The sequence below is a fragment of the Pleurodeles waltl genome, chromosome 9, assembly GCF_031143425.1.
Source record: "Pleurodeles waltl isolate 20211129_DDA chromosome 9, aPleWal1.hap1.20221129, whole genome shotgun sequence".
NCBI lineage: Eukaryota > Metazoa > Chordata > Amphibia > Caudata > Salamandridae > Pleurodeles > Pleurodeles waltl.
The window spans coordinates 1,013,463,623-1,013,479,855 of NC_090448.1; the positions used below are offsets into that span (position 1 = coordinate 1,013,463,623).

Sequence of the window (16,233 nt, forward strand, 5' to 3'; positions counted from 1 at the left end):
ATGTAAGCGATTTGGGGAAGATGGTCGTTTCTCAGGGACATAACCCCACTGCATACCCTACAAGCAGCCAATCAGAAAAAAAACTTATTCCTGGCTAGGGGCCTGGTTAGTTTTAATTAACACTCTGTCTGGCCTGTGACCTACCACCGGCTGCATCAACTCTTGTAGTATTTCGCTGATGGTGATGGGCCAGAAGAAGACTGCAGGGGGTAGGAACCGAGGATCAAACAAACCCAGCCATGGGGAACGGCAGAGTAATGACCTTTAAATACACAAGTTCTCATCATGTGTAGTGCATTTTGTACTTTAGAAATTAAAGCAGATTGATCCACAACCTGCCCAACACAAACCTCCTTGCCATTTCAGCCACACATAGTAGAACCACATCCTGTGTACAGACAACAAGAAAGTCATAAACATCGCCATTAACGATAATAGCATGAAGCAATAGCATGAAGCAATAGCATATCATCTGCTGCTGATGCTTCTAAGTACAGTCTGTCCAGAACCCTTGCCCCCCTCCTTTTATTGTCATGTAGCAGTAAAGACAAACAGATAGATGTACTTTTTCTTCATGAAGTGCACATCATTAGCCAGAAACAATTTGGGGGAGGTTTCTGAAAAACACAGGCATTGTAAGTTAGAAAGCAATTGAAGCTTAGGATCAGTCTGGCGCCGAGTTTGAGAGGGTGCTGTTTCTCCAAGTCCTGCTAAAACAGCATTTGCAACAAGGGCACATGACTCCTATCTCTGGACTAAGAAAAAGGATGTGTCAGACCACATATTTGAATATGGGATACTGCTGCCACAGTAAGAAGTTACAGACTTAAGATGAATTTCTGCCAGTGATCAGTTTTTGCCGTTTAATGAACAGACACCCTCTTGCAAATTTAGGGGCAACCTTGTTCAGGATCACCAGTTAAACAACAGATCGCTTTGTGCCATCACCCAGCATTGCCCAACCCCGCTTTTCTTACACAACATCCAATGCCAGAGCGTTTAGTGTTGCATAAATCCACCAGTAAGGTAAATCCCAATGCCTTCACACCCCCCCACCTGACTGTTAGCCTAAAAGAATTGAAAGTTTGGCAAACTATTTTTTTTCTTCCACAAATCGCTACTCCCATGTCCAAAGGGGTATGGTAGCTTATTAATTGCTTCAGTTTTTGACGAACGCATGACATCCTTGATGCAAGTTATCCAGGATGGCAGTAACGCAGAAAGGTTTGAAATCCAGGCTGCTTTGGACACAACCAACTACTGAGGCTGTGTGATGGGTCGAGTGTGGCACTTCAGCACCACGACTGGATGAGGTCTTTGGACTTCTCCAAGGATTTCTAGGCATCTCTGATTGGCATACCATTCAGTGGCTCTTGCTTTGTTGGAGGCAAAGTAGATTCGGCCCTGGAATGGTTAAAGGAAGGCAGCGCAACAGCATGTTCCTTGGGTCTTTCTGCTCCTCACCAGACAATGGCAACAATTTCTTCCCCTTTGTGGCCTCAAGCCCCTCCATCGACCCAGATGGCTTTTGAGCCCTTTCGTGACCAAAGCTGTGGTTCACAAAGACAATGCCCAGAACAGAAGGGGCAACATTCAGCTTAGTAACACACCTTCCCTCACCACCACAAGCATCTATAGCCACAAAACCACTTTAAAGTGTCCTTGTTAGCACACAGCCACACTAACGTAGTTAGGATCCAACATTTCCACAAAGGGTGGCAAGCCAACACTTCAGACAAGTGGGTCCTCCAAACTGTATATTGGGGCTATGCCCTCTGATTTCTCTCCACCTCGCTGCATCTTCAGTCACCATCAGGGTGGCTGATAAAGGACAATCTGTCCCTCTTTCAGCAGGAAGTAGGGGTCCTTTTGGCCAAAAGGCTACAAAGAGGGTTCTAGCTTTGGAAGTAGGAGCATAGTGTTTCACCCACTACTTCTGGGTGTTGAAGTACAGAGCCCTTCCAAAGTGGGGAAAGAGAAGAAGAAGCTGGGGGGGTGGGCACTCTATGCAGAGGGGCAGTGTGCCATTTGCTGCTGCTGTCAATTTTTCTGTACCCATGAGGGCCCACAATTTATGCAACCAATCAGTATGTGTAGGAATGGATTCTGACCTCCAGCAGGAGTAGTAGTATCTTTGCTGCCCCTAGAGCCAGCCTCGAGGTGAGCATATATGATGGTCTGGTCCTTTAACGCCAGCGATACATGTTGAAAGAGTTGCATTACAAAGTCCTCTAGGGAGCCCATTACTGCCCCTGTCGGCCCTCCTTTTATGCAAATATTAAATCGTCGGATCTATTTTCAAAGTCCTCTAGTTGATACTGCAGTTCATGGTTCTTATCTTGTAGGGCGAGAAGTTCCCGTCTAGGAGACTCTACTTCTTCCTCCCACGCGTCGTGAGTCTGCTCCAGCGTGTCCACAAGCTGACCCAAATTGATCACCTCTCTCCTGAGGTCCTTGATTTCCGCTGCAATTTCCTGCTTCAATGTGGCGAAATCCTCACGAAGGGAACCAAAAAGCTGTCCCATCAATGTCCTTGTCAGAGGCGCTTCACCGTCCTCCGCCTGGCTCGTGTCTGCAACCTCTCCTCCCTGTCACTGCGGTCCCAGGTGGAGCTGTTTTCTTGACCGGTATTTTGTTGAAGAGGTCTTTAAGGGAGCCCTCCTTTTTGCCATATACCTGGGATGCCATTCCAGTCTGCCCACCTCCAGTCTGGGTTCATTCACTTTGACGCTGTCTTTGTGAGTCCGCCGCACAGGATATGTGCACTCCACCGGTGTCTATAATCATCACTCTGGCCCCCAGCAGATCCTAGCACCAGAGCCTTAATAGGTGTCCAGGGCGGTACTCTCCGTGCGGTCTGCAATTCTCCTGCTGGGGCACTGCGCTTTGGATGGGCTGCCTGGCCCTGTCCAGGCAAGCGTCCCATGCAGCAGCGACAACGGTCTTGCTTCCTTACCCCCAGAGGCCTCCCCGGCAAGCACCGAACTGTCTTCGCCGCCACTGGGCCCATCGAACTCCTGCGCTTGATGTCTAAAGTGGTCGTCTCTGAGCGGTGCAGGTTCCCATCCGTCTCTACAGTGATCCCTCCAAGGGCTTAATACTAAATCTTTTCAGCTTCTTATTTGTTCACCATGTGGTCCAGTACGGGCCTCCCTCAGTGTCGGTCCTCCAGTGCTCAGGCAGCTGGGCTGCTTCTCTAGTGAGTTGCCCATGCATCCGGTAAAGCTGGCACCGCTGGGCCCAGGCTGCTTATTCTCTGGGTCCCCCAGGTAGGCGCCTGCCCTCCTTCACATACCTTGGTGCGGCTCTCTGTGTTCGCGGGTCCCCAGGCCGGCTGGCCCGTCGGTGCCAGTTACCCCCCCCCTCGCTCACCAACCTGCCAGGGAACTCGTCCTTCTTCCAGGGCCTGCTGTAGTCACGGTCGTGCTCTGCGCCTGGCAGCGCCTCCACTTCACTCAGGGCCCAGAGCTTGTCGCACTGCTCTTCTGCTATTCGCCCTCCTTGGGCCTGTTCGCTCTCCGCACCGGCGGCGTCCTGCTTCCCGGCCACTGCCATCAATTTGCTCGTGGACCCTCAGCTGGTTCGGGCTACCCCGGCTACCTCTGCTACTGTTGTGCGCTTCTTCTCTTGGCTCCCAACACGCAGATGCCACATTGATCGTGGGGTGTGGGGTGGGGAGGGGAATTGGTCTCACCTTCCTATCCTGCCCAACAGGCCTCCTCTCTTGTCGGGGCGGCAGACATGGCCTTACCGCTGCTCTCCCTAGGGCTCTGACCCGGGACCACTGCACTCAGACCCACAGCTCCCGGTCTCCAGCCGAACCTTGAGGTTCCAGGAGATCCAGCAAGCTTCCCCACGTCATCCAACTGCAGTACTGGGCACCCGATCCAGCCATTTACTTTGGCCGGCAGCAGAGCTCCGAAAAGACACTCCTACTCGGCTGCTATTTTAGCCACACACCCCTTACTCCCACTTTAGATCTCTGTCCTCGCTGCCTTTCCTGCGGAAGGCCAATTTCAAGATGATCACACTAGCCCAGGTCCTGTCTGCCCTGAACCCTTGAGAGTGTATGGTGGTGCTAAACCTGTAGAATGTCTATTTCCATAACTCTTTTGTGCAGGCCCACAGGTTCCATATGTGGCTCAGTGGATCACAACATTTTTTAGATAGCAGTGCTTCTTTTTGACCTTACAAGTGCCCTTCAGGTGCTCACAAAAAAGTGGCAGTGGTCATAGCACACCTTTGGAGGTGGGAGGGGAAACATTTTTTAGCTACCTCAACAATTAGCTGTTAGAGTTGGGTCTGCCACCGGCTATTGTCATCCACCTCCAGAAAACTGACTGATCCATTATATTTGGAAGATTACTAACAACAGATTCCCTGCCTTTTGAATACTTACCCAGACATAAAATGGGATCTGTAAATTTTTCAGCAGTACCCCTGTGCGTTGACAGGTCCCGCTGTCAGCTCTGTCAACATTGTTCCACGCTGGATAAACAGTTTCACCTCTTTAGGTTACCTAAGAAGACAGGAGGCCCCTCAAGTCAGGGCTTCCAAAGTTTGTCTACTTTGGAGTCTATTCCAACCCTGGTCCTGCAGCAGCTGAAATTTCTGGGCCTGTCTGCCAAATGTTAGCAAATCGAGGAATTTCACTCTCAATGGTACACCTTTAAGGCAAGCTACTGGCTCCCTCTGGTGCACCTGCTGGTCACAAAAAGCCCAGAGGCCACCCAACTGGGCTTCCGCCAATGGGTTTACCCTCTATGCCAGTTGGGTCCATTGGATCCACTGCGGCTCTAGACCGATTTTGATACCAGTTCCCTCACCAGCACCAGACACCAGCTTCATTCACTATGGACGACAGCCAAACCACAGTTTGTCTGATGTCGAGACAGCACAGTCAGGATCTCAACTATGGTTGTGTGATTCTCTATATGAGCTGCCACCCTTTTACCACCTTTCCGATTCAGACACAGTGCCTCAACCTTCTAGCAGGGATCAATTTCTACATGAACTATTTGGTAAAGACTCAGACTAATGGAAGGGCTATGATGCTGGAGATTAAACTGTCCCAAATTACTTGGAGAAAAACTAGTATGAGGATCTCCAGGGTCCCAGAGGTATGGATACCTCCCTAGACTCAGGGCTAGTTTTCACCTGCCACGGAAGAGAGTGCCTCCTTCACGAAGGTCATGCGAAGGCTGGCGGTGGTCTTTGATCTTCACCTTTCCACTCAGGAGGTTAAAACCAACATTCTGACGGAGGTGTTGCAGTCTTGCCAGTTGAGTTCTGAACCTCTTTTAGTGAGGCTCTTCCAGATACAGTCCTAGCTAACTGGGCCAAGCCTTGCTTGGCAGACGCCATCGCCCTGCTTTGGGCAACCCCACATTTCTCACTCAGCACGTCATTCCTGAAAACCTTGTGGTGCAAGCCTCTGCCAAAGGAGTGAACATAAAATTGTTTCCCACTACTACTCCCTCCCCCCCCCCCCCCCCAAATAAGGAATAAATAGGATAGGGGATCTGTGGTAAGAAGAATGTTTTCTTTTTCAGAAGGCATTCTTTAGTTCAGTGAATGCCAGCTGCCTTTAATGCTGCTATTCTCATGTCTTGTGGAACTCTGTGGCCCAAGTGTTGCCCATGGATCCAGAAGTAGCCCAGCACTTTTTCTCAAGCCCTTCAAGATGGTTGTGATGCAGCCAGGTTCACTACTACTGTGGTCATTCGCAGACGCATGCATGCAGTCCACCAGCTTTTTGGGAAATATTCATACCAGTCTTATGGACATGCCATTCAATGGTTTCTGATATGTTCGGAGATAAAACAGACTTACCACTGGAGCACTTCAAAGATAGCCGGGCCACAATGTGTGAACTTTGGGCTTTTCTGCTCCTCCACACCAGATGTTTTGCCCCTTCCATAGCTTTAGTAAGGGCTCTCAATACAGATTCCAGCCTCAACAGGAGCAACAATGTCCACAGACTTTTCAAGGCAGTGGCTACAGAACCAATCGTAGAGGGCAACAGGGATAGTCCAGTCTTGCAAACCTCCAGCTACCGCTCCCTCCCAATCCTCTTTAGCGTTTCTTTGACAGCACACAGCCACCCCGTCAGAGGTAGAATTTGTAATTTTCTGCTAGGATGATAACTTCGGACACGTTGGTTCGCAAATTGTTAAGCTGGGTTATGTTTTATCATTTCTCGAACCCCTGTCACACCTACCACCATCCTCTGAATGGTTGACAGAAGACCATATGTCTCCCTTACAGCAGGAAGTGCAATCTATTTTGGCCAAAGGAGTCATAGGTAGGGTCCTGGCAACAGAAGTCAGCTGTGGTAGTCATTCCTGCTACTTCATGGAGCTGAAAAACAACAAGGCTCTTTGTTCAATATTAGACCTCCGCCCTCAATGCCTTTCTGTAAAAAAGAAAAGCTCACAATGCTCACCTCGACACAGGTCTGGTCTGCCCTGGACGTGGTGACTCGATGGTAGCACTGGACCTGCAGGCCCACAGGTGTTACCAGCAGTTCACGGTAGGCCACAAGCATTTTCAGTTCGCTGTACTCCACTTTTGACCGTATCAGCGCCCTTTGGGTGTTCATGAAAGAGATGGCGGTGGTTACAGTACATCTTTGAAGGTCAGGGGTCCCAGTCTTCTCCCACCTCAGTGACTAGCTGATGAAAGCAGGCAAGCCCCAGGATGTTGTCATCCACCTCCAGACTATGACAACACTTTTAATATCGTTGGGACTCACTATTGACGTGCCAAAGACATACCAGTCTCCTTCACAACCACTTCCATTCTGGACACGGTGAGGTTTCCCATCTAACCCACGGAGCAGAGAGTCCAGGACATTCGAGCTATGAGCCCAATGTTTTAATGTCTCATTTATCCTGGATCTCAGTGAGGATGACTCTGCAGCTGCTAGGACTGATAGCCTCTTCTATCCTACTGGCCAGACACAACAGCTGGCATACACAGATTCTGCAGTAGCAGCTTAAGTCTCAGTGGGTCCAACATAAAGGGGGCCCTTAAGACCATTTTCAGAGGCGACTGCAAGAGATCTGCATTGCTGGTAGTTGGACTTCAACTGGGTCAGCGGCAGACACCTCTCCTTACCCCACTGAGAGTTCACAGTGGTGACTGGTGCATCACTTTTGGGTGGAAGAGGCCACCTGAAAGAGGTGAAGATCAGGAGTCTGGTCTATAGCGGCGACCCGGCTCTATATCAATCTTCTGGAGCAGAGAGCCATCTGCTTAGCAGCCAAAGTCTTCCTCACATCCATCAAAGGGAAACTAGTGCATGTTCTCACGGTCAACATCACTGCTGTGCTGTAACAAGCAGGACAGGGTGGGGTCATGGACCCTGTGCTAAGAGGCTTTGCATCTCTAGGCAGGGCTGGACTGCCTAGGTACCTGGTGGGATCCCTGAAGGCCAGAGAATTCAAATTAAGTGATCAACACCTTATTAATCACAAATGGCAGTACTTCTGGATGTAGTGCAGGGCCTTTTCTGCAAGAGGGAAGAAGCATGGCCTGACTTTTATGCCACCGGCGCAAATGCACAATGTTGGCACTTTTGCACACTGGAGTTTTCAAGAAGCCTCTCGGTCAGAAATATTCAGTGTAGTGTGCATTCAGAACTCCAGTATGCCTATCCTCGTGTTGGAAAATGGGTTATTGGTAAGGGCAGGTAAGTACCTACACTTAGCATTAGGCCGCTAACCTCCACTTAGGTCCAGTTAGGTCTCAGTAAATTAAACCTAGCTCAACCCTTGGTAGCTTGGCAACAAGCGACAAGGCTTAGCTTAGGAGACAAAGCGTAAAGCATTCAAAGATCACAAAACAGTAATTAAATAAAACACAGGAAAGTTTAAAAATCCGAAATCAATTTATAAAAATAGATTATAGTTTTATCTTTAAAATGACACCAAAACTAATAAAATCGGATAAGAGGAACCAGAGATATGATTTTTTTAAATAATTAATGCTTTCTAGTGCGTAGAAGCAACTAGCGTTCAAATGGTTAAAAAAGGTCGAACTGGAAAGGAACAAAGTCCAGAGTTCAGGCCACACACGAGGTAACACTGTCACAATTACGTTCAGAAGTGTTTGATTCAGGAAAGTGGTCCACAGCACCAGCCAAGGGTTCAGAGGCTCTGGTGTACCTCTTGGGGTCTGGGACTACAACTCCCACAATGCACCTCTTCAACTTATGGAGTTGCTCCAGACATCTCCAAACTTATGGATCTTCCTCCAGAGGTCCTTTTTGTGTCCTTGAAGTGTCCACAACTTGATCGAAGGTTCCAGAAGCTCTGAGGCAATCCTTTGGAGTTGGGACTACAATTCCCAGAATGCACCTGGTCAGAATCCTCAAATGGCCACTGGGCACTGGTCAGCTGGGCTCTGCTTGCAGGACTTGATGCAGGGGACTCTGGGCAGCTCCTTTGTACATGTAGCAAACAGGGAGTCCCTTCCTGAAGCAGTAGAAGACAGGTAAAGTCCTTTTAGTGGTGAAGCCCAAGTGTGCAGCTGGTGGAGTCCTCCAGAGTGCAGTGTCCAGGTGCAGGTCAGGGGGTCCAGTAGGGCAGTCCTTCTCCTGTAGTTCTTCCTTGTTGGAATCTGATAGGGATCACAGGTGTGGGTGCAGGTCCGACAGTTTTAACCTTGCTCCTGGGTGAAAAACAGGGGGGGTCGTGGTTCTCCAATCAGGGGCAGGGTCCTTCCCCCTGTGATGACCACTTCCTGGGATTTGTGGCAAAAATCAATCCCAGGGAGCAACATTCCTCAAAAATCCATCATGGCTGAAAGTGATTTTTGGAGGTTACATCTAACTGAGCCCACCCACTGGTGTGGCTAAAAATCTTTAACACACCCCTCTCCTGCCCTCTCCTAATCTAATCAAGGGGGCACCTAATTGTCTGAGTTTGCAGGATGTGAGGGTGTTGCTGTGTTGCTTCAAATGTCCTTCTCTGCCTTTGAAGACCAGTTTGGCAGCCCTCCCCCTTCCTGCTTCACCATCTGCTGAGGGGATATCTCCTCCCCCAGGCACCTCTCTTTGTGTGGAGCCGAGCCAGGTCACTTCACACCTCATCAAGGCAGCCTGGCCAGGCTGCCAGAGGCTGGAAAATCAGAGCACAGCAGCAAAAACCGGGCAGGCCTGAAGTTGGCAACTTTTCAGGTAAAGTTCAAAACTCTTTACCTGAACAAGTTATATTAAATCCAACAACTGGAAGTTGTGGGATTTATTATAACAATTTGATACTTAAGGGGACTTTATTTTAATTGTTAAAGTCTCCCCATTCTAGACTATGGAGGCCACTCACTACAATGAGGGGAAAAAACGAATGTGGCTGTTTTACCTCAGCAGGGCTTATAAAACTATTTTTATAAGGTCCCTGTTTATAGTTACATGGCACCCAGCCCTAGGGGCACATAGGGCACACCTTAGGGGTGACATATATGTACACATAAGGTAGTTTAAGACTTTGGAACTACTTTTAATTCCAAAGTCGTATTTGCATAGAACTTTAATATAAAAGCAGCCCGCAAGGCAGGCCTGCCTTTAAAATGACACTGGGCACCTCAGCAGTGCACTATGGGTACACTACCTATGCTGGGGTCCCTAAACCTACATGCCCTACCATATACTAGGGACTTATAGGTAGGTTGACTTAGCCAATTATAATTAGCCTAATTTGCATACTGATTTTACACAGAGCACATGCCCTGGGACTGGGTAGCAGTACCCAGGGCACCGTCAGTAAGGAAAACACCAGCAAAAAGTGGAAACTGGGGGCAAAAAGTTAAGGGGTCTCTGCAATCAGCCCTTTTCTCTCACACTCTGATACTTCTCATTAAGAAGGTCAAGACTGACCTTGTCCATGTCTACTAGTAACTCCAGATTGGGCATGTAGAATATGGTATCCCGAACTCCTGGGTATCAGCATCGATTCTCCAATCAGGCAGTCCCTTCGGGAGTATGTCTAGCTGCAGAAGCAGGGCAGGGTCCTGCACATGGGCCAGCACAACCTCCATACTTAGAGATTGAGTGGTGTCAGCTGAGTGCTTTCGGCCTCCTTCTCGAAGTCGGGGAGTCATCTTGGCAGCCAGGCATCCCGGCATTCCTTGACCAATTTAGTATACCACCTTCATGCTTGGCGATTGTTGAAGATTGAGCAGTAATAGCTGAATGATTTCAACCTTCCTCTCGAAATTAATAATATAATTTTGGCAGCCAGGCCAGGGGTCTCTCAACTAAATCTGTATACCAATATTTGGGTCTATGAAGACCTAGGGAATTCATCAAGTTATAACCAATCAGTGAAAAACTATTTTTGCCTGCCACAGGGGATAACTCTGAGGCTTGGTGTGCTTCTAAACACTGTCCTCAGCATCGGGATATCCTCACAAGTGATAAGTTCCCTCTACAAATCCTGATTGATTGACCCACTCCATTCCAAGCTGCCTGAAGTTTTGTTGCTTGTGTTGTCCCTAGCCCACCAAGCCCTTGCTTTGGCATTGTTAAAGGATACTTCTTGGCTCTTCTGGCTATTTTAGGGTTGCCGGACCAGCTATCGTTATTTAAATCTCCTGTTATGCAGTTCCTCAAAAGGTTACATGTTTCTCCATCTTTTGTTAGGAACCAATGGGACTTAAATTTAGTCCCTACTATTCCACACGAGTACACCTTTTGAGCCCCTCCACAATTTTTCTCTCAAACGCCTTTCCCTCAAGGCAGTCTTTCTAGTCGATATAACAGCACAATGGGACAGCGAGCTACAGGCCCTTTCTGTTATCCCACCCTATAACATGTGCTGCCAGGACAAGCTGGTCCTCTGTAGTCGAGCGCCCTTCCTGCTGAAGGTAGTAACTGCATTTCATGTCGGTCAGAACATCACCCTTCTGGCAATATTTGCTCTACCTCACCCCTCTAAGGAGTAAAGGCTTTAACAGATGCATCTGGAAAGAGCACCTAGCTTTTATAGTGATTGTATCAAAGACTATCGGGTGGACGATCAGCTTTTAATGAGTTCAGTGGTGAGAAAGAAAGGCAAACATGTGCAGAAAGTACTCTGTGCTGGATAGTACTCTGCCTTAGGATCTGCTACGCTCTGGCCAAAAAGCAGTCCCTTGAGGGCTTGCAGGTTCATCCTATAAAAGCCAGGGTGCAACCACTGTGTTGGCAACATGGTGCCTGTCAGGCTGTTACGTGGGTGTCACTCCAGACGTTCACAAGGCACCATTGTCTGGACAGCGGGGTCTGCCAAGAAGTACATTTTGCCTGCTAAGTTCTTCAGGGCTTTTTGGTTTGAGACAGTTAAAAGGACATTCCACATAGGAGGTATACTTGGGTAACTTTGCAAAAGGTGAGGAAAGTCTATATCAGAAGAATAAGTTTCTTGCTTTCAGTAACATTCTTTGTAGTAGAAGCGCAGATTCCTCACAGACCCTCTCCACTTCCAGATTCCGTGAACGGGTCTCTTCACATAAAACAATCACAAATTAAGGATCTGAACACTGGCCATGACCAAAATTGTTGGCTCAGTGTGTGCAGACATAGTAGTGTCGAGAAAGCAACGGTGGGATAGCCACAAAACTAAGCGGCTCCTTGAACACCAGCAATATAGTACTGAAATCCATTCATTAATTCTACCCAGCGTTGTGGGCAAACCATCAGAATCGGTCTGTGTGCTCCAGGGGGCCTGTTGGCTGTGATTAGGAGTGCCCAGAATCCAAGGTCTGGTGAGTGGAGCAACAAATGGAGAGTGGTGGGGGTGCAGTGAACCAAATAGCTTGCGGCCAGCGGAGCGAGCTGCCTGGCCCCGGGAAGAAACAGCTCCAGACAGAGGGTGAGGGCGGCCACTGCGGCGCTTCGGTGGCTGAAGAGTGCGTGACCTGGTGTCAGCCTAAGCTAAGCCAGAGGAAAGCAGCAGCAGTGGGCTGGGCAGTCTGTTTTCAGGCTGACAGACGGCAGCGGAGTGGGGTCTGAGGAGACCTTGGCCGGGGCCATCCGACAAACGAGAGGAGGTCCGAGACCTAAGGAGCGAGATAGAATCTCTGCGGCGTCACTGGAGCCCGTGGAGTGCAGCGTATCCTGCAGCGAATCGTGAATGGAAGAAAGAGCCTGCTCAGGAAAGGCCTGGAGAAAAAAAAAAAGGAAGATCGGCTTGGGGTGTGCACAACCGCAACAAAGCCCTAGCTGTTGCCAGAATAGGTATGGAGGTGGATGTGGTGGGAAGCGGGGGCAGCCCCAAAGCAAGAGACAATGGGGCCCACCCAACTAACAGCAGAGCAGACGACTGTCTGGAGACAACATCATGATTGTCACACAGGGGACGGCCCGCCCTGGGCTGGATGCAGGCTGAGAGGCTGGACCAAGGCGTCAAGGGATTCAGAAAGTAGTAACCCAGGAGGGGGCAATGCGGCGGGCTGACGCCCAAGCACGGGGCCTAGTGGCAAGGGCGTTCTGGCCCAAGATGCTCGGGTGATGAAGGGCCAGAAGAGGATTAGAGCGAGACTGAAGGAAGTGGTCCGACGCCTCTGGCACAGTGAACCCCAGCACCTGGTTCGGGGTATTGGTGTGTGCCATAGGAGGGGAGACTAGAAAAATGGGACGCAACCGTGGCTTGCAGACTACACAGACCAACAACCTAGATAAATATATTGTGCAGGTGAAGACAGCTGGCACGGAGAGGAGCAAGTAATCCCTGGCAATGGTAGCCCAGGAAAGCGGCGACCCTTCACTGCGAGAGAAGATGGAAGCCATACAATCGCTGAGGGGCACCACTGAGCCAAAAATAGATAGGCTCTTCCAGTCCCCGGAGGAGGCCTGGGACTGGCTGGAGGGTTGTTGCACAGCAGGCCGGGAAACGGGCCTGGGTTACGGGTGGACTCTAGGGCAGGAGCAAACTCCGAAGAGCAATTGGTGGCACGCGAGAGACAAAAGGGACGGAGATGGAGTCGAGCCCAATCCGAGGGAGAGGAGAAGACTTGACAGCAGGGCAGAGAATGGGAGAACTGGCCCAGAAGGTCTCACTGGAGACAGAGCTGGTGCCCACGACAGACTGATTGAACATTCTTAAACATGAAAGGGATGAGAGCATCTGCGTAGATAGATATGATCATTTGCTTTGGCATCTTTAGCTCACCCACAAACATGTTTGAAAGTTATGGCGCTACAGAAGTGTGTAGTTGGGGACCCATGGGCAAGGTAGCCTGGTGAGGGGGGTGGGGATAATTGGGTGGGTTTTATTAAGGTGTGTAGTTTGCAGTATTTGACTGAAAGAAGCATGCATGCAGAGCGTGGAGAAAGTGTAAACTGAATATTCAGACTAAAACCAAGCTTACCCTTAGTGGTTAGGATCCTGGGATGGGGATGGGGGGTGGCAGAGAGTTCAACTCAGGGCTGCAAGATGGACACTTGATCACATATGGCAAATAGCACTGTGTCTTGGAATTTGAATGGGCTGGGGAGCAAGATTAAGAGGACTATTGTCATGCAATACCTCTGCCATCCTCTTACGGGAAACCCAGGTTCGTGGGAAGGATTATAAAGCTCTTCATAGGCTTCACTCTTAACATATGCTCTTTATTTATTCCCCCCCTTGTCATAGGAGGAGACATGAACCCAGTGTGTAACCCTGAGGTTGACAGACTGAGTGTAAATCCATCACCAGGAAAGGTGGATGATGAGGAGGGGGGGGGGGGGGGGGAGGGGGGGGGGGGAGTCGGGCGGTCAGCTGAGATCATTTTTAGAGGAGGTGGGACTGGTGGACATATGGCAGACCCAACACCCACAAGGTTGGGAATGTACATACATTTCCCGGCTAGATCAAATATGCACACACCACATTCACAGCAACCACTTCGGCAAGGCCAGGCATGGGTTAACTCAGACCACTCGCCAGTGAGGGTAACATTGAAGGGGCCGACACAAAGCCAGGAACTCACACCCAGACTTGATACATTGTACCTGAAAGACCTGGTCATTATGAGGCTGGGGGAAGGGGTTGACCGTTATTTCTGGGAGAACACAGGCTCAGTAGCCTCTAGCTGTGAATTACGGGAGGCCTTTAAGGTAGTACTCTGTGGACAGGACCAGGCGTTGATCGGGGGGTGGGAGGGGCTCTGCGCCCCACTGCACACATCTACAGGATGTTTCTTCATGTATACGAATAGCTCATAATACGTCATGCTGTGTTTAATAAAAAGAATAAAAAAAATAAATAAAAAAAAGATAGAAAAGAGAGCAAGCACCAGAAGTCAGCGCACATCACCTCTGACACTGAACAACGTTGGCGTGGAGCAGGCGCACTAACTGCAGCATGCAGGCATATTGTTGAACATTTTTGGGATTCAGTCTGTTGCCTGGGAAAGCGTTCAAATTTGAGGAATCTGTGAACAGATAGATTCTCTACCAGAAAGAGTTAACAAAGGTAAGTAGCTTATTTATCAGAGCCATATACTCCACTAATATGGGAAAGAAAGAAATTCTCTCTAAATGAAAAGATATTGTTGTGAAGAGTGTGGTGATAGCACGACAGATGGTTTTGAATGTGTTTTTACATGAACGGCACAGCTCAATCTTCATTAAATATGGCCACCTATTCTAGAAAAGTATAAGTGGAGTTTTGCTTAGTTTGATGGTTAAGATGAAGCCTGCATTTTCAGCACTAATTACTGTGTGAAGTGTTCTGTTGTGGGTTTGAGCATGCATGCAGTTATATTTGTTAAGGTGGATATTATCTAAATATTCTGTACTACCAAAAGATGCAATACAATTTTGTTTATTAAAAAAAAGCACTCACCGTTCAAATCCCATAAAGCTGTGTTTTCTGGGTCTTTTAAACCAAGATCATCCCCTTAAACCTCACTGCTTCATACTATGGGCTTTCATATTGAGAAAGTGCCATATATACCAAGAAGACGCTGCTCTGCAGCGCAACACTAATATTTTACGTTTTATACCATTCACAATTTGGCTTGTTTACATAGCATAAGTGTAAATCCATCTTCAACATATCCCCTTCTTCATGTTTTCAGCAAAATGGATTTCATCATTGTAGGGAAATGCCTCCCTCTGGCATGGTTACCCCCTAACTTCTTGCCTTTTGTTGATGCTTGTTATGATTGGAAGTGTGCTGGGATCCTGATAACCAGGCCCCAGCACCAGTGTTCTTTCCCTAAACTGTACTTTTGTTCCCACAATTGGCACAGCCCTGGTACATAGTTAAGTCCCTTATAACTGGTACCAAAGGCCCTGTGGCCATGGAAGATCTCCAAGGGCTGCAGCATATATTATGCCATCCTGGGGACCCCTCACTCAGCACATGCACACTGCCTCACAGCTTGTGTGTGCTGGTGGGGAGAAAAAGACTAAGTCCACATGGCACGCCCCTCAGTGCCATGCCAACCTCACACTGCCTGTGGCATAGGTAAGTCACCCCTCTAGCAGGCCTTACAGCCCTAAGGCAGGGTGCACAATACCACAGGTGAGGGCATAGTTGCATGCGCACTATGCCCCTACAGTGTATAAGCCAAAACATAGACATTGTAAGTGCAGGGTAGCCATAAAGAGTATATGGTCTGGGAGTTTGTCAAATCTTAGAGATGCCCCCTGTGTACCAGTCCTAACACCAGTGTTAGGCACACCAATTCCTGCCAGCCTGCCACAACCAGACGGGTTTCTGGCCACATGGGGCGAGTGCCTTTGTCACTCTGTGGCCATTAACAAAGCCTGCACTGGTGGAGGTGCTTTTCACCTCCCCCTGCAGGAACTGTAACACCTGGCGGTGAGCCTCAAAGGCTCATGCCTATTGTTACAGTGCCCCAGGGCACCCCCAGCTAGTGGAGATGCCCGCCCCTCCGGACACCCCCCCCAGAGCTCTGCAAGCCCCCTCCCCCTGGTCTGCTCCCAGAGGACAGAGGTACTTACCTGCTAGCAGACTGGAACCGGAGCACCCCTGTTGTCCATAGGCACCTATGTGTTTTAGGCCCTCCTTTAACCTCTGCACCTGACCGGCCCTGTGTTGCTGGTGCTGTGGCTTTGGGCTTGCCTTGAACCCCCAACGGTGGGCTGCCTATGCCCTGGAGACTGAACTTGTAAGTGCTTTTCTAACCCGAAAAACTAACCAATACTTATCTCCCCCAGGAACTGTTGATTTTTGCACTGTGTCCACTTTTAAAATAGCTTATTGCCATTTTAACCAAAACTGTGTGTACTACTGTTTT

The 16,233-nt window shown here is 49.1% G+C and overlaps 1 protein-coding gene across 2 annotated transcripts in view; it reads right to left on the reverse strand.

Annotated features, from left to right (window-relative positions):
- TOGARAM1 (TOG array regulator of axonemal microtubules 1) overlaps positions 1-16,233 on the reverse strand; it is a 489,673-nt gene that overhangs the window by 415,075 nt on the left and 58,365 nt on the right. The window lies entirely within an intron of this gene.